We start from the raw sequence: 26,567 nt of genomic DNA on the forward strand, positions 1-26,567 counted from the left end.
CGCTGATAATCTTATAGCCAAGGGAAAAATTGCTGTTATTATCGTGGCTGGAAAGAGCAGACGTATAAATAAATACGTGACAATGGTGAAAGGGAAACGGCCGTTTATACGTTAATAGTCTTATATGGGTTAAAATATATGGAATAAGATACAGAAACTGATAAAAAAAAAAAGCAAACGTAACCCCCCAGCACTCAAAAGATAGCGCGGCCGGGAGAGTAGTTGCCATGTAGTGTTTTTTACTTTTTGCTGACAGTCTGGGTCGCGTAAATTTTTGTTTGCCGCACTCTTAGCTGACAGCTGACAGCTGGAGAGTCAAATCTCGAATGAAGAGTGACTATGAATCAATTCATAGTATTTTTATCGATGATGGTTCCCATAGAAAACGGTTATTGGGTTAAGAAAATTATAGTAAAAATTTTTAAAAATTAAAAAGTAAGCGAACAGAGAGAACAACAGCGAAGAGGAGAGTGATATAATAATAATAATAATAATAATAATAATAATAATAATAATAATAATAATAACGCCAATTATCATGCTTCAGTTTTCTCTCTCGTTCCATTTTCCGCAAACAGTAATAGAAATGTAACGGAAATAATATAAAAATAAGCTACAGAAGATCCGTTCACTAGACCTATACGAACCATTACACCGTACATTACCTTGAGTTAATGAAAACTCACACTGGCCAAGCAAACAAAACTCACAAATGCCCAATAACTAAAACGCACAAAACCCTAACGATTAAAACTCACTCTTAACCGAAAATGTGACTGTCGTTGATAAACGACCTTCCCACACATGTCCAGGATTAATCAGTTACCTAAACGATGCGCAATTGGTCAAATTGGTAGATTTAATGTATTTCATCTTTTCTAAAAGCTTCAGAAAGAAATAGCCACTCGGTATTCTGTGTAGGCCGATGTCTGAATGTTTATGCGTTGTTGAATTGAATACAGAATTTAGGCCAAAGGCCCAGCAATGGGACCTATGAGGTCATTCAGCGCTGAAATGGAAATTGACAGTAAGAAGATTCGAATGATGTAACAGGTGGAAAGTCAGAAGGAAGAGAATATGAACGGAGGTACAGTAAAAGGAATGAAAGAGGTTGCGGCTAAGGGCCGAGGGGACGTTGCGAAGACCCTTAAGTAATGCCTACAGGGTACCACGTGGGGTGCACTGACGCCCCTACCCCCTTACGGGATTCAGAAACACATGAGTACTCGGTATATTTGAGTAGGCCGATGTCTGACTGTTCAAGTGTTGTGGTCACCCGCATTTCCCCATAATGCGCTTCTCTTCGTTCTTTTTTTTTTTTGTCACACAAAGGTATCTATTCTCAGGAAGTTAAGGTAGGTTTTGCTCGGTGCGAGGTGGGCTGTTTTGCTTTGAACGACTGACGGTAGAGTCGTTAACGGTCATCGTTGGTTCTGAATAGTCGGTCGGCTGGAGGGTGAAAATGTAATCGTAGTAGTAAACGATTACTCGGACTGGAAGGGTCACTGCCTGCGTCATAGCTCCTAAGTTGTCTGAGGAACAAGATGAGATCCTTGTGGAGGAAGGTGCCACACAGCCATCGTTGTGGCAGCTTTCTCATTCCAAATGCAAGGACCAACGAGTAAAACACAACGTCTGCGCAGAAGTAGCCGCCAAAGTGGAAAAACCAGGTGAGTTTGAATCTAATATACATTACCTTGTATTATCAATAGAATGTCATGAAATTTTCATGATTTGCTGGCAATGATAAAGAACAAATCTCACTAGAGGGTATATTTTTATATTTTTATCAATGTTGGTTTAGTTTTTGGTTCAGTCGATGGAGAGTCAAATCTCGAATGAAGAGTGACTATGAATCAATTCATAGTATTTTTATCGATGATTGATTTGGTTTTTGGCCCAGTCGAAAGAGTCAGATCTCGAATGAAGTGTGCCTACGAATCAATTCGTAATACATCCCTTAATTGATAAAATAATTATGCAATTGCAAAGTGCTCTTCTGCATTCATAAACAAAAACTGAAATTTGATTCAGGAATTGTGACGCTCTGGCCTAGGTGATCCCCCACCCCCTCCCTGATTCATCTTCTGCGCTTGCCTAGATGTTTTCTCGAATTGTAGGGGTATGAAATTATAGGAATGCATGGATGGTGGTAGGGGATTACCTGATCCATGGTTTTCTCATTCCTAAATCAAACCGCAGATTTTGGCCTTGAATACAAGAGTAAACTCGTTCAAACAGAACACTTTGCAGTTGCGTATTAAATTAAAAAATTTGGGTCGTATCACGAAACCTATGTAAAAGTGTTGAATTGATCCATAAGCTACTTTGCAAGATATTTGAAAAAAATAATCCCTGCTCATTCTTCAGTTCAGACATCAAATGTTTTTTAGCCATTTTTCCCCAGTACAATTGGAAAATAACTTCATCTTCCACCTCTTCTACTATATAGGTTATTTAATTAGCAACCTCTTCTTTCGACTCAAATTTGCTCAGAGCCATTTTCGTGCAACACTAGGTTACCTTCAAGGGATACTGTCTCGTAAACCTTGAACAATCATCGTAGAACGATAATCGTGATATCGCAACGAGCAAAACCAACCTTTCCCAGGGAATTCGCCCCTTGGGAGTCTAGCCACTGATTCTGCAATAGGGGGTTGCAATTTCAATTATTCTTGCATTTCAGGAAATATCTTGTTACTAGGAAAAATATCTAAAGTAAATTCTGATTTCAACTCCCGTGGCTCTTACTGATTCCCTATTGCTTAGGCCTACAATTATTAAGAACTAAAGGTTTACAAGTTGCATTTAAAGTGAATTGTAAATGTATTACAAAGCTTCTTCTTATGAGCTGTTAGACCTAGGTGTCATTAAGTGACCTAAAGGGAACAGCATACTATTGTAATCAATATCCTAATTGAAAATAAGGTGTATACCAATTTCAGCATAGGGTGAAAAGTGTGATTACCAGTAGAAGCTGTCTAAAAGACTGATGTGTTTAGGGAGTATTTGGTCAAGCGGAAAGAATAGAGGATGATGGGTTGGTGAAACGAGTGTACAGTTCGGAAGTGTTAGGATGAAGGATGGGGAGACTCATAAAGTGTTGAATTGAATATAGAATTCAGGCCAAAAACCAAGCACTGGGACCTATGAGGCCGTTCAGCGCTAAAACGGAAATCGAAAGTAAAAAGTTTGAAAGGCGTAACAGGAGGAAAACCTCAAAGCAGTTGCACTATGAATCAATTGTTAGGAGAGAGTGTTAAGTAAGATGGAAGAAAGAGAATATGAAAGGAGGTACAGTAAAAGGAACGAAAGGGGTTGTAGCTAGGGACCGAAGGCGCGCTGCAAAGAACCTTTAGTAATCCTTACAGTGCACCGCATGAGGTGCACTGATAGCACTAACCCCCTACGGAGGTAAAGTGTTGGGCAGATAGCGTTAAACAGCTGTTGAAAACGAAAGCCTTAAGTATGTATGTGCAGGATAGTGATGAATGGTGCAGTGTATAAAGCTTGAACTGCCCCATTTATAGTGAGTTTGACTTGTTACTGATGAGGTTTTGTACTGTTGTATAGAGGGGTTAGTGTTGCGAAAGTATCCTGTACATAGTGACTATCCATTATTCAGCAACTACGAATCTACAGTAAATGCAGCAGTGATTACTAGTGACTATCCATCATTATTCAGCAATTACGAATCTACAGTAAATGCAGCAGTGATTACTAGTGACTATCCATTATTCAGCAACTACGAATCTACAGTAAATGCAGCAATGATCACTGGCTTGTCTATTCTTTAGATCTAACCCCTGTTTTTGCACAGCTGCTGACATGTGCTGGCAATTATATCGTAAAGCCCAGTTCTACAATGATTTATCAAAAGCATCTACACAACAGAGAGCAGATGAACTGCGCATCTGCTGTTGAAAAGCATAGAGAACTGTAGCGTTCTGGTTAGCTTGCAGATTCCATAATACTGGAAGCGGTCAGATGTAAACGCTCTTCGTAATGCAGACTCGAAACAAAACTGGTAGGGAAATCTTGCCGTGCTACGGATAACGACTCCGTCAGTTAACTGATAACGATTTCATGGGCAGACTTTGTGATGGAACGCTCTTAATGAAAGGTTTACTTTTCAAACAAAACTGGTAGCGTGAAATCTTGCCTGTTACGGATAATACGAAGCAACTGAAAACGAAACTTCAAACCTAATTTGATGGAACAGAATTTTAAAAAAAAGGTTTGATCTTTTTTTATTTACAGTATAACAAAACTGTATACTAGTGACGAAGTCTAATAACTAGGAGCTACTAATTACAGTAGAAGTGATAATTTATTAAAAGAAGGAGTTTTCTCCCAACAAAGTGTACTTAAACACTATATACTAGTGGTGGTCTAATAACTAGGAAAAACTAACGATAAATGAGCGAAGAACGCGTTAGCAACGAGAGGAAAATTACAATCTCGCCCCGGTTCGAAAGTTCATAAAATGTAGCATCAGCGCTTCGAGTTTTTTTTTTTTTTTTAACGTTCTAAAACTTGTCAAACCGTTGACCCATCACTTTCTAAGCTTGATCTCCTTCCTCCCAAGAATATTGATTATGCAACATGTTTACCGATATATTGTCAACCATTCTTTGAATGATTAAGCCATCGCAAAACATTGCTTTATTATTTTTTTACCATATCGTCGTGTATACGTTTCTTGCCTTTCAGCCACCCTCATTCCACACTAATTATGCATTTCATTTCAACACGTAACTTGACTTTCATTCACATGCTATAACAGCATCTCACTCTAACAATATTTTCATATATTTTAGCTTCTGCCTCCCAGCGACAGTTCAGTTTCAGACCTAATACAAAGCACGTGAACACATGCATTTTTTTTTTTTCAAAAATAAACCGATTGGCCTAACAAGGGATGGGTCCAGTGAAAAATAAATCATGAGTCACTACTGCCCATTAATTCTTTACTGCTGAATCGTGGATAAGCCCACTTCATAAACTTACCACGGCTCACCACTCACTCGTTGATACTATAACCTTCCCCCGCCACACACACACCCCCACACACGCTATCATTCACCCCATTTTGCACACAGTCTAGCACCGGTTCTCAACCTTTTTTGGCCCATGCACCCTTTCACCATATGTCATCCTCAACCCCCTTTCAAAAAAATTTCTGCCTCAAAAGGTGCATTCCAAATAATATGCATATAATACTAAATATCCTCGTCACAATTCCCGCCCCGAAAATTCCCCCTGGCGGAGAACCTCTGTCTAGCAGTTCTGGTTATCAACGGTCTTCCTTTCAAATGACTTTCAAACCATCTATCCTGCACCGTTCTGAGTCTTCACTTCTTTCTTCAACGTATTATTACTGAATGATAACTTCTGAATTATGCACTTTCCATCATTACCAATTCTTTCTACATGACTAAACCATCACAAGATACTTTGATCCAGTCGTTAAGCTTCGCTAAAATTTTTATCACTTCTAAGCATCTCGACTTTCATCACCCCATAAATCATTCTCAAACTTCATTTCTATGTTAACGGTTCATCTTAGTGATTCTTATACCAGCCAAAGCTGTGAAAATGCTCTTATTTTCGTCCAAGTGGTACAGCCTAATACCACTAGTACCAGTCCTTGCTAAAATGATTAACCTGATGCATGTGATTGCAACAGGCATCTGGAGAAAGAGTCCTGTCCCCATCAGCAAGTATTGTCTTCAACCAATGAGATCCACAACTCCTTCAGGGGAAGGGGTCTGGTTTTCAGTAATACTTTTGTGAGAGAAGCTAGTCTTCCACCTTCCTAAATACTGCCTTACATTGTCGACTAACTACCAGTAGACTAATCCACTGCATAGATCCACAATGGCACGGTGGATTTTATATAGGACATCCTTAAAAGAAACACAGGCATACACTTAATTCATATCTAGTATATATATATATATATATATATATATATATATATATATATATATTATATATATATACATAAATTTCAAATTCACCCTATTCCCAAAAGAAAGGGTATCCAAAAGGTTTTACTCATCTGCTTCATTTCTAATTTTGGGAGATGATACCAGCTCCATGACTTTCCCAATCAGCTGATACCTGCAGAGGTACAATTATACCAGAATGCGTTTATCTACCTAAGATACAGAATTAGAGCCCTGGTCCCAGGTTAACGTAAAGCAATAAGGAAGTGAAGCACATCGGCCTAGCTCTAAGGATCATGAAAGTCACATTCAAAGAACAAGGTCACTAGACATTTTACAGTTTTCCACTGCTTCTGAAAAATTAATCTTTTAGCGCCTTATATATATATATATATATATATATATATATATATATATATATTTCAAAATACAATATTTATATATATATATATGTTTTGTGAATTAATATGCTCGTTGTAGTATTATAATCGATTTATTTGAAAAAAAACAACTGACTTATTACGTGTCCGATGTGTCTTCTTTTGTAAAAAGAATATCAAGTTGTGGTATTCAATAACGATTTATGTGAAAAAAACATATGACTGACTTATTATCTACACTATCCGATGAACCAAGAAGTCTTCTAATCCCGTAAAATAATATCAAAATCTGCCAATTAACTTGACATAGTTACAGGAATACACACACACACACACACACACACACACACACACACATTACACACATATATATATATATATATATATATATATATATATATATATATATATATATATATATATATATTTATGATGGGCCTTTTGGTGTGATCAGCGGCACTGTAGCCCCCGCCAAGCTAGTGGAAACGTTCCTAAGCCTTGCAGAAGACGGGTGGTTGGGCAAGCTCTGTTAAAAAACCACTGAGCGTCTTTTAACTTAAATCGTACGTTGTGTATCAGATTGTTAGACGACTAAGCTGGTCAAAACCAGAACTGGAAAGTGCTTTGGGCGGTAACCTTTTGCCAGACAAAATTCTGACAACTGAAAGTCTCTTGGCGTTTCCCCACCACCTGTGTGTATATGTATATATATATATATATATATATATATATATATATATATATATATATATATAATATATATATATTTATATATACTGTATATATATATATTTATATATATATATATATAATATATATTTATATATATATATATATATATATATATATATATATATATATATATTTATATATATATATTTTATATAAACAGCCGCAAAGAGAATGCTCAAGTAGACATCATTCATTCCCCACCAAGAAGGAACAACCAATTCGTCATAAGTATGTATTTAAACACGTTCAATTATCCTGAATAATCAATTAAGCACACCGTATTGTGTAGGAAATGCAGGAATATATACTCAACAAAAAACGTGTATATATATATATATATATGAACACATGTATATATATATATATATATATATATATATATATATATATATATGGGTGTGTGTATTTCACACTAAGCCGCTACCTACAGAAAGGTAGCTCCTGAGAAAAACAACAATGTCCGCTGCCAAACCTGTGTACCAGCTTATTATTATCAACAATGATCAGTCTTATGTACTGCAAGCATCATCATAATCACTATATAACAGTAAATATTAATTATAAGGTACAATCAATAACAACAAAGGTATAACAAACGATGAAAACGACGGCTACAAAAGCAATAAACAAACATACCTCGGCCTAATGATCAGAAGGCCACAGTAGGCTCCGTCTTCTCTCGGGAAGGGGCTGCTATCCATAGCCATTGTCAGGTAAATGTTATCGTTACTTTGTTCCGATATACATTTTGAGGGTTTGAATCCTGCTACGGTCGTCACACTTTCTTCATTTGGATCTGGGGCTTGTAGTGGTAAGGTATCCAAAGGGAAGAAATCAAGCAGAGGTCACTGTGCCATTACCATTACAAACGTAGTTAGCTTCGTCACCTTGCTCCTTCCTCCTAAACATTCATTTGAATCGATGTGAGTTATCAGGATCAGCCCCGTTGGGGATTAGTGCCGTCAGTGCATCTCATGTGGCGCACTGTAGGCATTACTTACGGGTCTTTGCAGCGTTCCTTCGGCCCCTAGCTGCAACCTCTCTCATTTCTCTTACTTTACCTCCGTTCACATGCTGTTTCTTCCATCTGACTTTCCTCCCTCTCTAAAAATTGTTTCTTAATGCAACTGCTTTGAGGTTTTCTGCCTGTTAAACCTTTCAAACCTTCTTACTGTCCATGTCCCTTTCAGCGCTAAATGGCCTCATAGGTACCGGCGCCTGGCTTTTGGCCTAAATTCTATTCAATTTATTATCAGGATCATCAACTCTCTCTCTCTCCTAATCATGTCCCGATTAAAATTCATTGTAAACGCCACTCACACTTTTACAGTTCGTGGTAATGGCAGCCTACGGTGTAAAAAATACATGGCCTATGTTGCACTTCATATCCTAAGCCAAGAACGGCTATGTGGTAAATAAAGAACACCAGTTTAGGCCCATTAACTGAAGCACTCACACTGTTTTTTAGTGTAATATAGGCCTACATATAACAAAAAAGTTTTTATAAAAATGTGATTACGCTTCGTAGTACACTGTTGCGCTGGGCGACAGTCAACTAGGCCTATGACTCTCTCTCGCTTTACTTGTTCCCCGTGATAAAAATAAATGCCAATCCGAAAATTATCTTAACATAGAATCAAATGTTAATAATCTGCAAAGAACTTCTGTCATCAATTTGAGGAATCACAATTCACGAGGTTACACTCCGCGCACCACGTCACGAGATTTACTAAGGACACATCAAGGTCTAGACCTCGGGGCACATAATGAATCCATTAGTTTTTTTGAGCCCTCATTACAAATGTCGATTTACTTCACTACGACAGCCGATACACGCCAACACCTGGCTCTCGTTTATGCCCACCAAAAACAACGTAGTTCTGTAAGAGAACTAAAGACCACCTTAAAAGTACACAGTACACTACTCAACGCCGGCATTTCGTAAGTACAAGTCTGCCGGAGTTGCCTATTACTTCTTTCCAGGCTGTTAAAGAGCCGTTCCAGTTTCATATTTTGATACTAAGTATTTAAAAGGGTGGTTGGTAAATTGGTTACCAGGAGAACCTCACTGTGGTAATGTTACGGCGTTGCGGTCACTTTTGTCTTCAGCGAACAATGAACCTCGGCTGACTAGTTTGAAACTCTAAGTACGTCACTAATAGCCTTCTTTATGTGTTATACATATGCATTTCAGAGTGCTATTACGTTATTTGGATAGACTCCATTATTGAAAAAGAGATTAATACTTATTACAAAACTGCTTGGTTACTTAAACTACATTATGTGTTCGTTAGGTACAAGCGCTTCTTTGATATTCGCTGTAACACCCCCGTGTTACAGCTGACTCTGAGATAAGACTGCCGGCTTGTACTTTACCTTTATTAAGTCTTTCTGTGTCTGTGCAGGTGACTGGACATCTGGTTTGTTTTACTTGTGCAAGTACGTAATACAATTTTGTGTATAATACTTTGATCCCCGAGGGGCTAGTACTAAACACGGTGTCCGAAGGAGTTTCCGCTATGTTTAGTGACGCGTAAAGGTGGATACATACCCGGTTATTACCCAAATTCTTTTCATCCAAAATTGATGGGTATTTGTCATTACGTAAAATGGATTAGCTCATCATTTTGCTCGGCTGTGCTTGATAGGAAGATCTTGACGCCCCTTTCCGCAGCTAAATATGATATATTTATCTCCATGAGCAAGCTTAAATGTCTGAGTGCTTACCAAATTGTTTATGTCATTTGCAAGAGGCAAATTTTATTCCGCGCCTATAGCCTGAAGCACCCGTAGTCGGGATAGGGCCGTCAGTGCACCTCATGCGGTGCAATGTATAGACATTACTTAAGGGTCTTTGCAGCGTCCCTTCGGCCCCTTGCTGCAACCCGTTTACTGTACCTCCGTTCATATTCTCTCTCTTCCAGCTTACCGTCCACCCTCTCCTAACATTTGATTCATAGTGCAACTGCTTTGAGGTTTTCCTCCTGTTACACCTTTCAAACCTTTTGCTGTCAATTTCCGTTTCAGCGCTGAATGGCCTTTGTTGCTCCAATGCTTGGCATGTATGTCTAAAGTATATAAATAAATCAATCAATATAGCCTGACGGAATGAGATTACACTAATTATCTTGAGCAGAATCCCTCTCGTAAAATGAAATGCTTATCTCATTCGGAAGTTTTACCGAAAGTGATGAGATTTCTGTTTCGAAATTACTGGAAAAAGAATTCACACGGCACCTATGTTCCACGTCAACTAGCGGTTACGGAACCAGAGGGGAGCGATTGTTGTCTTCAGCTTTGCTTATTATTATTATTATTATTATTATTATTATTATTATTATTATTATTATTACATATGTGGTTTAACTAGACCACTGAGCTACTTGATTTAGCCCTCAGGTTAGGCCTAGTGACGAATCAGCCATTACTTAATGTTTTCCCGTGAATTTTACTGAAGGGTCTTTGCAGTGTCCCTGCACTCTTAGCATTCCTGTATGCAACCCCTGTCATTCCTTTTACTGTACTTCCGTTCGTATTCTCTTTCTTCCATCTTAACTTTCCAATCTCACCTAATAATTAATTCATAGAGCAACTGCAAGGTTTTACTCCTATTACACCTTTCAAACTTTTTACTGTCAGTTTCCGTTTCAGAACTGATTGACCTCATAGGTCCCAGGCATGGCCTTTGGCCAAAATTCTATATTCTGTTTCCCGCCCGGGATCCATTTTCCCGAGATGCAACCGAGTACCAACCTTTCCCTGAAAAAAGCAGATGCCATGTCTTCAAAACTAACCATATAATTTTCTTGAAAATAATCTCATTATGTTTCCCACCTAGGGGCATGGCAAAAAAACCGGGGCTGGTGCAATACTATCATAGATCTCTGGAATTTGCACCTGGGATCAAGTATAGGACTGTGGACTGTGGTTGGTGAGTTGAACTTGCAACAACAAAAGGCCAGTGTTGTGGTTGATGAAAGGTCTGTCGAAAAAAATGAATATTGATTTTGTCATAGAGAAGGTATTCATTTATTATCATTTGTTTAGGGTCATCATAGGCGTATGTGAGTACTAGATGAAAAGATTTCCGATGAATCTTTTATCAAAGAGGTAAGCGGAGTCTTGAATAAATGTCTTATACAAATATAAATATACTAAATGTTATGAAACAATAATGGGAAATTGTGTATGATAATGACAGTCCAGTAGCAATGAGACAGCCGAGCCAAGTGTTCCTGACGGCACGAGATTTAATGGTTTGAGGGCGAGATTGTACGATGTCCTTTCTTCTGGTCCCAATCTTTCAACCGTTTTTTTTTTTTTTTTTTTTTTTTTAGTTTCTGTAAAAGAAAACTATTGTGCCGGCTTTGTCTGTCCGCCCTCAGATCTTAAAAACCAGGGGCCCTCAAGTCATCAAACATACCAAAATTGCAGCCCTCTAGCCTCAGTAGTTTTTATTTTAAGGTTAATGTTAGCCATAATCGTGCTTCTGGCAACGATATAGGATAGGCCACCACCAGGCCGTGGTTAAGGTTTCATGGGCCGCGGCTCATACAGCATTGTACCGAGGCCACCGAAAGATAAATCTATTTTCGGTGGCCTTGATTATACGCCATAGCGGCTGTACAGAAAACTCGATTGCGCCGAAGAAACTTTGGCGCATTTTGTACTAGTGTTTTCTAATTTTCTGCCGTCCATATTAAGTCAACAGATGTATTTACACGCCACATCCACACCAGCAATAATTATGCCGCCGCTTCTAGAAATATTTTAGTGCGTGAAAGTATAGGCTGACATCTGTAATAAACGGAGTCATTCTCAGTAATATTAGTAGTATAAGGTCCGTTTCAAGATTATGTAACAAGTGCAAAATCATTCTCTTGTTTAAGTACAGTTTTAAATTGACCCAGTCACCTTGATTTGCAAGTTGTGCCTATTACGAGTATATTTTCCTGACTGATAAATATGGATATCATTTTCACCTTGCAGGTTTGCCCCATCGGTTTGTGAATAAAGTTACCAAAGGATCGAGTGGTCAACTGGACACGTTTGTATTGTGCGCAGAACTTCTCCAGACTGTAAGTACAAGAAGTCTCATTTTTTAGTAGTTTGGCAAAGGATAGGATCGTGTTCGAAAAGAGTAGCGTAGTCTCACGTTATTTGTGATTCGATTTCATTTCGAAGAGGTACACCTGTGATGCTAGTACTAAACGCGGTAACATGGTTTCAAGTACCATGTCTTGATCAAGGATTGCACGGGTAGGAAGGAGGCATATCATCAAGGGTTGGCTGTCGAAGGTTCTCTCTCAGTCTCTCATCTCAGAGAGTTCAGTAGGCTGTCGTGCTGAATGGCCTAAGTTCTATATTCTATTTATCTCTCTCTCAAATAATAAGAGTTTATTAGGTTCTCTCTCTCTCTCTCTCTACTCTCTCTCTCTACACACACGTCAATAACCACACATCTCATGATGCTTAAAAAGACCGCATGAAGATGTTTGCCAAATGGTCTAATGAGTTGTGTCGTACCGTGTCCTTTGTTGAGGCATGTCAACATTCCATTTCGGTCGCGTGTTTACTTCCTCTTGCAAGGCGCGTTAGTCCCAAGTTCATTATAGCTCATTATTGAACTGTACAGGATAATGAATGGAACGGTGTCGTGTTAAGCCGGAGGGTCTGGTTGTTGGAAGTTAGGAAATATCTTGCCATCTCGCCACTCAGCTCGTAATAAGAGCTAGAACATTATGCACAGGCGTTGATAATACGTTGGCAAAGAATGTGCTGGTTAGTGTTTTCCAGAGAGAGAGAGGAGAGAGTTAGAGAGAGAGTCAGTCCACAATCTTAGACATTTTGTCGTTCTTTTCATTCTCTCTGAAGAGAAAGGCCACACCTGCGTGACCCTTCTCCTGCAAGCCAAGAGAAAATTTATGCTCGCTCAGGGGCCCATTACATTTACCATCTAACATCCACCTTCTCCTGACAAAACTCATAGTGAACACCATTTGAGGTTTTTACACCGTTTCAAATTTGATTAAACAATTTCCGTTTCGCTGAATGCCATTTTCTTTGATTCCTGTTTTGATATTCAAGGTCAGTTGAATGGGAAGAGGTTTAATTTTCTTCTCAATATCGTGGTCTGGCCAGCGGGGAACAATGGCTCTTTGGTCCAGCCCTGCTGCTAAAAGTAATAATAACAAGAGGAATTTGTTAATGGTAATAATATTAATAATAATAATAATAATAACAGCACTAGCATGAGGTCAAGACTAGTAACCTTGGTTCTTAGCGGTCTGGTGTAAAAGGATAATCTAATCCTTCGGGCCGGAATCTTTCAATGCCCGGGAAATAAGTTAATCAGCTATATCTTAGTTAAACTAAGACCACTGAGCTTATTTTCCAGCTCTTGAGGGATTCCTAGGGCTTCCGTAGGATTAGATTTACTTTTACGTGGCCAGAGCCAATTGGTTACCTAGCAACGGGACCTAGTCTTGATTATTGTGGAATGCTGTTACCACATTATTATTATTATTATGAATTTCTATCATTAGAAACAAATTATTCTTGTTCTTCACTGGCCGGTGGGCGCCATTGAACTCACGACCAACAGAGTGGAAGTTGAGAACGAAACCTCTTCCCAGTGAGGAACTACGATATTGAATATGAAGAAAATTAAATGTGATGACATTTTATTGAACTGAATTTAATTAAATATAGAATTTAGGGACCAATGAGGTCATTCAGCGCTGAAACGGAAATTGACAGGGAAAGGTTTGAAAGGTGTAAAAAACCTAAATGCAGTTGCACTATGAATCAATTGTCAGGAGAGGGGTGGACAGTAAGATGGTTGAAAAAGAATCTTGAAAGGAGAAAAGAACAGTAAAAAATGTCTAAGGTTGCAGCTAGGGGCCGAAGAGACGCTGCAAAGAACCTCTCTATAATGCCTCTCAGTGCACTGCATGAGGGGCAACTGACAGCACTAACGTTCTAGCTCTTATTACGAGCTGAGTGGCGAGATGGCAAGGTATTTCCTAACTTCCAATAACCAGACCCTCCGGCTTAACACGACACCGTTCCATTCATTATCCTGTACAATTCAATAATGAGCTATAATGAACTTGGGACTAACGCGCCTTGCAAGAGGAAGTAAACACGCGACCGAAATGGAATGTTGACATGCCTCAACAAAGGACATGGTACGACACAACTCATTAGACCATTTGGCAAACATCTTCATGCGGTCTTTTTAAGCATCATGAGATGTGTGGTTATTGACGTGTGTGTGTGTATGAGAGAGAGAGAGAGAGAGAGAGAGAGAGAGAGAGAGAGAGAGTTTACTTCGACAGCCTACTGAACTCTTGATATGCGACTGTAGTAACCCCAACTCCTTCCTACCCGTGCAATCCTTGATCTACGACGTTCGCAAACAAGGGTAGTCGACGGAGGTAAATGAGGGTCGTGTTCACTTAACGCTAACAAACACAAAATCTTACCACGTATGACACTAACAGCATTGAAACCACTTGAGCGTTGTTGTCGATCTCGGCATCATCGTAAACCAACATCATTTTACTGACCGCAAGCGTATTTTTCTTTTTTTTTTGTCTTATCGTCTTCTGTTTACAAAAAAACAAATGCCATAATAATCAAGATCACTTAGATGGTGAATTCTGATGGCATCTACATTCTACAAGTTCATGAGGAGTTTGATTTCAGTTACATGGAAATGAGGAGTCACGTCCTACTTTTGTAGAGAAAGATCGCTCTGTTCATCTTCATACGGGTGCACATACACACACACACACACACACACACACACACACACACATATATATATATATATATATATATATATATATATATATATATATATATATATATATATATATATATATATATATTATAGTTTGTGTTTGTGTATGTAAATGTAGTTGTGTGGTCACGCGTCCCAGTGCAGATGAAATTGAAAACCACAGGTTGTATTTGGTACCTGTAAGCGTTTCAGATAAGATTGGTTAAAGGGCCTTCCATTACTTATTCATGGAAAGTTCTCCCTCCCCTTTGCTTTTCAGTGTTTCCTGAAGTAAACAACCCAGAAATTTGACTCTTGCCCTCAGTCTTCGTTGTATAAGAAGCTTTGGGAACTTTGATTTCAGCTTTCTGGTTTTTTCACGATTGTTTTTAATACGTGTATTCACACAGACGAGACCTATTGTGTTTTATTTTAGGTAAGATCTTAAAGGAACCTATTTGGAGGAAAATTAATGCTTTCATCGTCTGTGCTTAACCGCGGCTGAACTGACGTCATATTCCCTTAACTGCCAGTCCTTTGTAAATCCCTCCCGCCTTTTAAATACAACCTATAAGTATTGTGCAATTTTATTCACGAGTCTAAGTGATGTTGAGCCATTACCTTGGTTTTATTGTTATGGTCATCCTTTTCAATACGTTCTGTTAGTACATTAGTCTATATGTATATATTCAACCGAGTGTACTTAGTTTAAAGAAGAATTTCTAAGCGCACTGGATCCTTGCACCCGCAGTCAGTAGCAGAGGCAAGGCCTTAATCAAACGGCATATTTCTCAAGAGACCTGATTTATGTAGTAGTATTTTAAAAGCCCTTGAAATTTAGAAGTACTCAACCAGTGGTTGAAAGGCTATAAGTGACTATTCTATTACAATATGTGAACCACGTCTTGTCCCATTATATTTTATGGATTTTTCCAGTTTCATAACATGATTCTTTATCATGGCTATGTGATTTCTATAATTCTGTTACACCACGGATTTCTCAATTCTTAATATAGCATCATCATTTGTCCATATGATTTAGTAACGTGATTATTTAATTTATTTTCTTGCTTGTTGCTAATGAAAGTAGACCTTGCAAACCATATGTAGGGAAATTGTGAAGGTCTGTGTCTAGATTCCATGAATTACTGATGTTCCGTTCAGTTTCACTGTTTTTGGCTCAAAGCATGGGTGTGGTATTATCACTGCGTTCAACTTACCATCTTTTATCCGGTCTTGGGAAGTATGACGGGGCACTGGTTTTCCTACCCCATCAAAGGAAGAGTTACATCTCAAGCCTCGAACTGGGGTCCTCTGATGTGAGAGTCCATACTGGTCAACCGACTTCATAACATCGTGACTTCAGTAGCAACAAATAAAGTTGCCTCGTGTGACCGACGCTTTAGATAGTCTCTAGTGATGAGGTTGCTGGCCCCATGCCTTCTGGTTGGCCTTAAGTGACAGTGGTGCCTGTTCACAGCTGGGTCGACTAGTTGGCGGCAGCCAAGAAATCTAATCAAACAGGGGGCGATTCCAAAATAGACAACAGCAAATTTCGACAACTCTAGCCAGTTCTTATGCTTGCACAGAAGGCGTACCAGCAGCAGCACTGCACCACTCACCTCGATCTGTGCTTCCTGGATATTAAGGCACTAACGTTCCAGTGCCTCGGCCACTCCATCTAACATCATGGTGACCTCCTATACCTCCCAAAATTGTTTCAAGAACAGTACGTTTAAAGGTCATATTTTGTTCACAGTCCTTCGTGTATGGGGACACTATTCAGCGTAAAGGCGCTTTCAGTTGCAGAATTATTTCTCTCGGGTTTTGTCAAACGCGAAATGTATTTACGGATTTGACCTATTCATGCGGCCAGTGTTGTTCTCTTCTCTTCTCTTTCTCTCTCTCTCTCTCTCTCTCTCTCTCTCTCTTTCTCCAGTCTCTCTCTCTCTCTCTCTCTCTCTCTCTCTCTCTCTCACATCGCACGTGCTCTCTTCTTCGGTAAATAAACCATGGATTCGTTAATTTCATGGTCAGACTAACGCAAAATAGGCATACGTGAACTTGTCTTTCAATTTTCCTTTTTTGCATGTGTTTTCATCCTGTTAATTTAGTATCCCAGTTCTGTTATGATAAGACCGTCCACTTCCGTCAGCCGATATTGTTCCTTAGTATCATGAGGATTATCACCCTATTCTGTTATCAGAAAACCCCCTGTTCTATCACCGAAATAGTGGTACACCACAATATATTGTCAGAATATTGCCGGATCTCATTGTTATAACACCGCATTATTCCACCTTCAGAACGTTTATTTACATTTTATAATCAGCAAATCCCTTGTCCCATAGTTTGAACAAAACTGATATTAAATCTTTTCCCATTATTAGGGCTTTTGCAGAATACTCTTAATGTTTCAATTGCAGTTAAAATTTTATATTTCTTAATTACCCAAATGTTTTTTCCAACCCGTTTCCAGAATGTTCCTTCTTTCCCATATGCCCATTGGGATGAAATAATAAATTCTTTGTACTTTTACACCAGCCATTTAACAAGTTGTCAGATTATTTGATGTTACCCCCAACGTCATGTGTAGGTTCTTCATGCCATTGCCGCTCACACCAGACTCCCAGGGTAATGCCGTCAGTGCACCTCATGCGGTGCGCTTTAGACATTACTTAAGGTTCTTTTTAGCGCCTCTTCGGCCCCTAGCTAAAACTCCTTTCGTTCCTTTTACTGTACCTCCTTTCATATTCTCTTTCTTCCATCTTCCTCTCCACTCTCTCCTAACAATTACTGATTCTTAGTGCAACGGCGAAGTTTTCCTCCTGTTACACCTTTCAAACCTTTTACTGTCAATTTCCGTTTCAGCGCTGAATGACCTCATAGGTCCCAGTGCTTGGCCACTGGCCTGAAGTCTATAAATATTCGATTCCCAAGGTCTGCTGCAACTTGCATTAACCTTTTGGTTACTGTAGTCCAAATGATATGTTTAAGGCATTAATTTGTCCATCCAAGAGAAAAGATAGTTTTTTTTTTCATTAATTACGTACAGGTAAACGATACCTTTAGCCGTGCATTTTCAGTGCATTCGTTATGCACAGTAAATGCGAATGAAAAATAATTAGAAAAAGCAATCTTTAACTACCAAAGAAAAATGAGATATTGATTTCATATCGAAGAGATGGTCATCAAGTAATAGGGTCCTTTTACAATCGAAGGAATATTCGGACCATAGATCGGACCATAAGTTTTAATCTCGTTATCTCGCTGCTCACCTTTTTATGGGGTAGACAGCAATGCCCTTAAATAATGTGGCGCCAGACTATCTATTTCGGTACTTGAAGGGGTCCCTTTGGTTTTATACCTATTCTGCCGCACAACAACACACACACACATATATATATATATATATATATATATATATATATATATATATATATATATATATATATATATATATATATATATATATACATATACATATATAACATATATTTATATATATGTATATATATGTAAATATATATGTATATATATATGTATGTGTATATATATATATATATGTATATACAGTATGTTTGTACATATATATATATATATATATATATATATATATATATATATATATATATATATATATATATATATATATAGAGAGAGAGAGAGAGAGAGAGAGAGAGAGAGAGAGAGAGAGAGAGAGATGCATGGCCTACATGTTTCTACTAAATGAACATTTTCTGCTTGTTAAAATCGATTACGGCCTATTTTATTAGGCTGCATCTCCCTCATTTTATGCCAAGTGGATGGAGTACATGTTAGGGCATTAAGCCTCAAAAGAGTTAATGATGTCATTTACCTTTTATGAAGGAAGTTATAAGCCTAGGGAAACCAGCCTATAAACTCTATAGGGAAGCAGTACCTTCTGTTTATCATTCCTCAGTGTTACTGGAGTTGGGACGTACAGTGAGGTGTCACTTTAAATACATATTCAATTTTTATTAATATTTTTAACTGTAATATGTGAACATTCACATATTATAAATGAAGGCATTTCTTAAGGGTCTTTGCAGCGTCCCTTCGGCCCCTAGCTGCGACTGCTTTCATTCCTTTTACTGTACTTCCGTTCATATTCTCTTTCTTCCACTGTCCACCCTCTCCTAACAATTGATTCATGGTGCGACTGCGAGGTTTTCCGCCTGTTACCCCCAAGATCTAGGTTACCCCTTTCAAACATTTACTGTCAATTTCCGTTTCAGCGCTGATTGGCCTGAGTTGCCCCAGTGCTTGGCATGTATGCCTAAAATCTATAAATGATCAGTCATTCACAGATGATAAGCCTGGAAAGCAATAACAGCAATGTAAATTTCTGCAGAACAGGTTGCCAAAATGGATAGAGGGAAAGGACAAATGAATAATTAAATGCTGTCAATAAACAAATGGACATAAACAAGAAGAGCAGCAACATAAGTCAGAAAAAAATGGCGCTGATGTTACAACCTCTCTTTAACCAGGCAGCCGTTTTCTATCGATTCTGTCATTTCCCTCTCTCTGTACGGGCAATTTATTCGTTAAAAGTTTGCTTTAATGTTATTACATTTTGGGCTTATGGTATGGGAATGTTCAAACGTTGTAGTTGAAAATACTGGTATGCATTTCGAGTCCAGTGGAGGTATTGCTTCCTTCAATATTTTGTAAACTAGTGTCGTTCGCATTCCTCCTGATTTCTTACAATCCTCTCCCCGCTCCCTTTCCAATATACAGATCTCTGCCCTTACATCATTGTTGATTCTTTCCTCCTATGCTTTCTTGTAAGGTCTTCATTAACCTACTCCTGCACACTTCTCCTCCTTGTTTACTAATCACCCCTCTTCCCCAATTCCTTGTTCTTAACATCAGTTTTATCGATCTCTTCAGACCCTTTTCAGATCTCTTTTCTTGCTGACGCTGCAACCGCCCCCCCCCCCACCCCAACCCCACACCCACCATTCCCCGTTCTCATCCTTCCCTTCTGCTAAGACATCCTTTCACATTTACTTCCAATTATCCATACATACACTTCCCCACCCTCCCCCGCCCACCTTGTCTATTATTGCCAATCATTTACCTTAATTGCGCCCCCCCCCCAACATATATTCTTGCAAACTTCTTAACCTACCCCCGCCCTTCCTCCTCAACTATTTTTGGTAGATCTGTTCGCCTCTCCCCTTACACTATTTCAGCACATGTATTCCCCATACATCCTACACTTAATATTGCAGATCTCTCTCCCCCACCCACGTCCATTCTCCCTTCCATTATTGCTGATCTTTCCTCCGCACTGCCCTTGAAACACTGCATCACTTGAGACCCATTTGCCTTCCACACGCTGCAGACTTCTTCGTTTGCTTGAAGGACGAAAGACAAGATTTTTCGTGATGCATTCTTATTGATTTTTAAAACCTCGCTATTTGAGTTTAATATGAAGAAGCATGATTGTGTTTTCCTCTCTTTTTTACGATATTTTTTTTTCTCTCAAAATGGTAGGAAAGTGCAAGGGATTTATTTTGGCTTGTTTTTTTTACACACTTTATTTTCTTGACTTTACCAAGTGGCCATTAGACGAAGCTGCAATTCGAAGTCAGGTGAATGACATAACCATGAGTTTTCATTCTCAAATAAATTAAAACTGTGTATAGGAAATTGTTGTTTTTAACGAATATGATACTCCGGAGAAAGGTAAGGTAACCTATCATTGTAGTATTTGCATTTATTCAAAGTATAAAAACAGCGATTAAGACATTTTAACATTATTTTTTCCATGTTAGACGGCAAGAGAAACTGCTCAGGAGTATTGAATCAATGAAGCATCTTGCTTTTCGTATCTTTTGTTCCTTTGTTTAATTACCTCTACTATTGAAGCACTTCTTTCATTTCCTTTCCTTGGCCCTTGTCGTCATCTTTCAATTTTCTCTGGCTTTGTTATGCATTTATGTGTCCTTGCTTCTCGTCTCTATAATATCCGATCAAATAAAAAGTAATGGCAAAATGTTGTTGAGTTCCACATAAAAATTTCACCGAGGAATATCATCACCTGTTGCAGGAGAGAGACACCGTTTTGCTGAAGTTTATATCAGAGCCCAGGAAAAGCCAGGGATGAAGTTTGTCTGATGCTTGACAAAATGCTAATAGGATAAACTTCGTTCCACCCCCCCCCTCTCTCTCTCTCTCTCTCTCTCTCTCTCTCTCTCTCTCTCTCTCTCTCTCTCTCTCTCTCTCTCTCTCATGGGATGTCCTTTCCAACCTTCAGTTTCCCCGACAAGGCTGCATCAAGATGCAATTTGAGCTCAGCAACTGATTACTGTAGAGTCTTGACGAGATTCTTAATTTCAGATGGTATGCAGCCTTGGTGAAGGATAAACTCTTTCCATAAACTTCTGACGCAAAGATTGAATTTTTCTTCCAAATGGTTTGCCAAGTAAAGCATTCCGTAATTACCTGTTTCCACAACCTTGATTTCTGAGGGATGTATGTTGGCTCGGAGGAAACGTTCGTATTTACTTTAATTTGTAGTTGGATGAAGATATTATACCTGGTGACGGTAATATTTTTGTGAATTATTATTATTATTATTATTATTATTATTATTATTATTATTATTATTATTATACGACCGTTCATGGTTTTGTCATGTTAAGAGGCGATTTGGCCTTGCAATCTTGTCCTTGTGATAGCAACTTCACCTCAGAAATCACTGATTTAAAAACTTTCAGAGGATTAGGAAATCTAGAGTGCCCGACGATGAGGCTGTTTGTCCTTGGCACTTCAGGTGCAAGGAGCCTTTAGAGATCATCAGGAGGGGATTTAGAAAGCGCACAAGAAACACCTCCGAGCTTCCGGAGTCTGAACGTACACAGAGTGGGTTGGATTCGCGCAGATTGGAACGAATTGATTTGTGCCGAGGTGAAATGCAGTGGATTTGCGCAGTGATGGAAAGGAATAGATTTGGGCGGGTGTGGAATGGAAGTGATTTATATATATTGAGATGGGATGGGATCGATTAGCGCAGCGGCGAAATGAAACATACTGGCTAGTGCCCGAGGTAACAATGTTGAGGCAATGTTTCATCGTGTTTGGAATGTCAGGGCGAACGGTAATGATTCTGAAAGTTTTTTTTTAATGAAATATTCCTTATATAGAAATGTAAACATGACATCAACGACCTTTGTTTTTTGACGACACTTTGGTGTCAATCAATTAGTCAATATAAATGTGTATAAAATTGATAAAGTTTAGTGTCTTGAATCACCCAGAGAATATAGAAGTAACCTACAAATTGTGAAAACGTATGTCAGTTTATTTTTACACGTCTTCGTTAATAATAGTATTCAGAGGTTCCAAAGAAAATGTTATCCTCCAGTGGCGCTCAAAGTCAACTTTTTCCTAGTATTGTTATAAACATAATGGAGACAAATAGCTAATAGACATAAGAAATATATAAAAAAGAAACCCGCTTGCTGTTATGAATATTGTTCTTAGACATAAGACTGTTCGGCAGCAAAATGATTGACGTTTTGAAATACAGACAGTCTTCTCGTGTTATCATCATACGGTCTAGGGTGAGGCCTGAACTTAGTCATCAATATAACCAGTAAAGAAATCATTTTTGGCCACAAGCCTCATACAAAGTTAAAGGTTGAGAAATAGTTAACGTTACTGCCTCTGAAAACTTGCAACAGAGTATGATAAGAGTTTGATGCAAACTTGCAAAGTGTCCGAATTTCCAGGAGTTTCCTGATATCTCAAAATATGTTCGCGAATAAAATGGCTTATTGCTCGTGTTTTATTTTATTATTATTTTTTTTTTTTTTTGCATTTCCAATTCGAAATGGAAGTAACTTCCAGAAAACTTCATAACTGACGTCGTGTTTAGTGCTCTTTCCGATATCTGCCTGTAGAGGGCTCTCTCGGATTTCGTCACTCATCGAATGAGCCGAAGAAAGCTGATTGATGGCAGCTTCAGTTAACCCAGGAGACTGATATACCAAGTCGTGTGGGTCACTGGAAATGGGGAAGATGGGTCTCATGCCACAGATGGGCACTGAATGGAGCTACTTGAGTAAAGTTCAAAGTCATTTGCTGACTCGACTTTCTTTTTCTCTACAATAGGAAGCACCAGAAGAGAGCCAGGGTTTCCGGTTTAGTTGCAAAAAACCAAAACCATCTTGAGAAGACATTGATGCAGGTTTGATGGGAAATTATCTGCTTATCTCATGTGAAAGCGACGTTGGCTAACCCTAAACAGCAGGAACCATGCTTTTAGTTTTCTGTAAAAGAAAACTATTGTGCCGGCTTTGTCTGCCCGTCCGCACTTTTTTCTGTCCGCCCTCAGATCTTAAAAACTACTGAGGCTAGAGGGCTACAAATTGGTTTGTTGATCATCCACCCTCCAATCATCAAACATAGCAAATTGTAGCCTCAGCCTTAGCTTCAGTTAGTTTTTATTGTATTCAACGATATTAGGTCACCACTGGGCCGTTGTTCATGTTCCATGGGCGCGGCTTCTGGCCGAAAGATATATAGAGCTATTCGGTGGCCTTGATTATACGCTGTAGCGGCTGTACAGAAAACTCGATTGTGCCGAAGAAACTTAGGCGCATTTTTTACTTTTTTTCTTTTGAAGCATCTTAAGCTCTGTTCAATAAAATAAAAGCTACTCGGCATTGTGATTTAACTCTTCTAACAAGAAGAGCAGCTGTTTAATGAAGGAAGAGAGAGAGATAAAATGAGATAGACGGAACTACCACTCGGAAAAAAAAGGAGCTCGAAATTACAGGGAGAATATTCAACAGCACCCTTACTTGGACACGAAGCGGAGATACTAACACTCTCTGTAGACAAATTCAGCATGCCGGGGCTATTCCAGCCAGCGAGAGAGACACTTAAATTACTTTCTGTTTGAATAGCGATAGAAAGTAGAAAGAATGAACGATACTGTTTCCTCATCCTGTGGGACTCGAGCCAAAGGACCAGCAGAACAAGTAGGCAACAGCCGGACATCCTGCAGCTACAACGGCATTGGAAGCAGTTGGTTAAAAAGCGATGTTTCTTCTGCAATGAAGCTCAGAGTCACGTCTCTTCCTGTGTTTGCACAGTATTCATTTCAACTTGGAATTAGAAAGGGATTGTTTACTGTGGAAGGAGAACAACATAGACGCGGCTTTTCCAAACGCTTTTTGGGAGACAATTCTATTTTATTGCCTTCAAGAATTACTCTCTCTCTCTCTCTCTCTCTCTCTCTCTCTCTCTCTCTCTCTCTCTCTCTCTCTCTCTCTCTCTCATTAGTCTGTTTCACCGAGTTCTTGTTGTTAGAGCATAAACGTTAAAATTCATGTACTGTAGTTCAAAGAGGCGGCAATATTTCAGTAACTGTAAAACTGCATCGCACTTGCATCGCATCACGTAAACTGTGTTGCTCTGTATTTTCTTATTTGAAATATTGTGATAATAATAGATTTAATAATGCGCAGACTATGTAGTATTTTAAATGAATGTATATATTTAATACACAAAGGTTTCGACTGCGTATACTTCTAGAAAACATGAAGCTGAAACGTTCCTTTGCACATCACCTCAAGTCTCGTGTCTTGTTGTCTCCTGAATTGCTCGTCTCCAGCCAGTGCGGTCATTTGCTTCTGATGAATATTGTTGTCAAATGAATCGCTGAATTGAATGTTATCAGCGCGTGAAGTACCAATGGAGAGACCAGTGACACTCCCAAAAAATAGTTGTCAGTATTTGGAACAGATCTTGGCAGTCCTGATGACGCAAGTGCATGTTTCAGTCTGATCAAGGTGGCAGTTGATTCCCTTCCTATGTTTACCTTATATATATATATATATATATATGTGTGTGTGTGTTATGAGTGTGTATGTGTGCATGCGCGTGTGTATACTTTTTCCCTTTTAGAGGTGGGTTTTATTTATTTGTCTTATAATGTACGGAGTTACTAAAATTATGAGGCAACGGCTTTTATTCGTGTTTTATGTCAAGGGACCGTTCAGTGCCAGATTTTTATAGAAATGTAGGTCACATTTTCCCCCTGATTCACAATATTGATTGGGTGTTTGTTTCAGAGTACCGGTATACAGAAAATAATTAATGCTAGGAGTTTGTAAACGATCATTCAGGTCAAAAGCAATGTACTTATTGGTACAGTAACGGGGGGGGGTGGGTGGGAACCTCTTATTAAACGGCGTTGTGGCGCCAATTTTGCTTTGTTGATGACATTAAATGAATGTTCAGAATGAACTGGAACCTTGTTTTAACGATCAATTCATCAGGGATTATCATCGATGTAACTCAGGCAGGCAGCTGAATGGTTTTTCCAGTTCAGCGATTTTTTCATTAATGGACTTTTGTTCATTCCACATCTCGTCGCGATGTCTATAGTATTAATTCGAAAGGACTTCTTGAGATGATTGGCATTTTGCAGAATTACTGTGGGAATTTTCTGAGGAATTTGTTGAAAATAGATACGCATACACGCACGCACGCACAGCCACAGAGTCCATTGTCCTTTGTGCCAGCACTAACTCGCTAAGGCTTGTTTCAAGCATCGATAGAACTCGTCCTCAGTGCAGTCACAAGGTCAGTATGAATGGAGTTGCCTGTACAGCCACATATGATTATAAGATTCCACACACGAGCAAATTCATTTCATTCTCTCCACCATAGCAAATTGAATTCCTTTAAAGGGAGAATCTGTATTATATTACTTTTATTCAATATAAGCACACACTCATTTGGAGCATTTCAAAAGGGCTACTGTCCTAAAAGGCAAGCTTTCAGAGAGCAGATAGACTCTTATTTGAAAATAAACAAATCGTAGATTAATATGTTGTGACAAACAGATGATTATTAAAGATACATATATATATATATATATATATATATATATATATATATATATATATATATATATATATATATATATATATATAAAGCCCTCTGAAGATGGCTTAGCAATGAAGCCGACACCGGTCAGGATTTACAACAGTTTTTTCATTCCTTCCCTGTGGTGTCTGATATATAAAAATCACGTGCCAGAGAGGTTATCATTATACACACACTCACACACACACACACACACACACACACACATATATATATATATATATATATATATATATATATATATATATATATATGTGTATGTGTGTGTGTGTGTGTGTGTGTGTGTAACGTGTGCATTAGTAAATTTACATTTTCTTACTGATGTCAAAATCGTATATTACGTACATGTACTCAATGTGTAATAGAGCTTTTGTATGTCATAATTTTTACAAACATATTAAGGTAATTTGATTAACAGACGCTTTTAAAGTCACGGAGTATATGAGTGGAAAAAGTAGCTATTTTCCTTACAAGCCGCCCGGAAGCCTTTTCCTTCCTCCTCTTAATTTATATTAAAAAAAAAATCGTCGAATCTTATACGATTCTCGAAATTTCTTCCCCCATTTAAAGAACCTCGAGTTTTTATTTTATCCCATTTCAAGAACCATCAGGGCTTTCATGGAAGTAATCTTGATGTTTTTCATCTTCCTGAAGGGCCACTAATTCATACACCACATAAAACTTCATGACTTTTCTTGAGGATGAAAGGGAATTTGCTTCGCGGAGCTCCCGAGGATCCTCGAAGGGTTGCTCCCAGTCAGGAAGTGAAAAGCCACAAGGAAG

At 38.6% G+C, this 26,567-nt stretch overlaps 1 long non-coding RNA gene across 1 annotated transcript in view; it reads left to right on the forward strand.

Moving 5' to 3' along the window:
* Positions 1-1,127: 1,127 nt before the first annotated feature.
* LOC136852030 (uncharacterized) overlaps positions 1,128-26,567 on the forward strand; it is a 194,650-nt gene continuing 169,210 nt past the window's right edge. Inside the window, exons 1-2 of the long non-coding RNA XR_010857052.1 lie at positions 1,128-1,670; positions 12,053-12,141. This is a non-coding gene — a long non-coding RNA (uncharacterized lncRNA). The remainder of the gene's footprint in view (positions 1,671-12,052; positions 12,142-26,567) is intronic.

Source organism: Macrobrachium rosenbergii, chromosome 24 (assembly GCF_040412425.1).
Source record: "Macrobrachium rosenbergii isolate ZJJX-2024 chromosome 24, ASM4041242v1, whole genome shotgun sequence".
Taxonomy (NCBI): Eukaryota; Metazoa; Arthropoda; class Malacostraca; order Decapoda; family Palaemonidae; genus Macrobrachium; species Macrobrachium rosenbergii.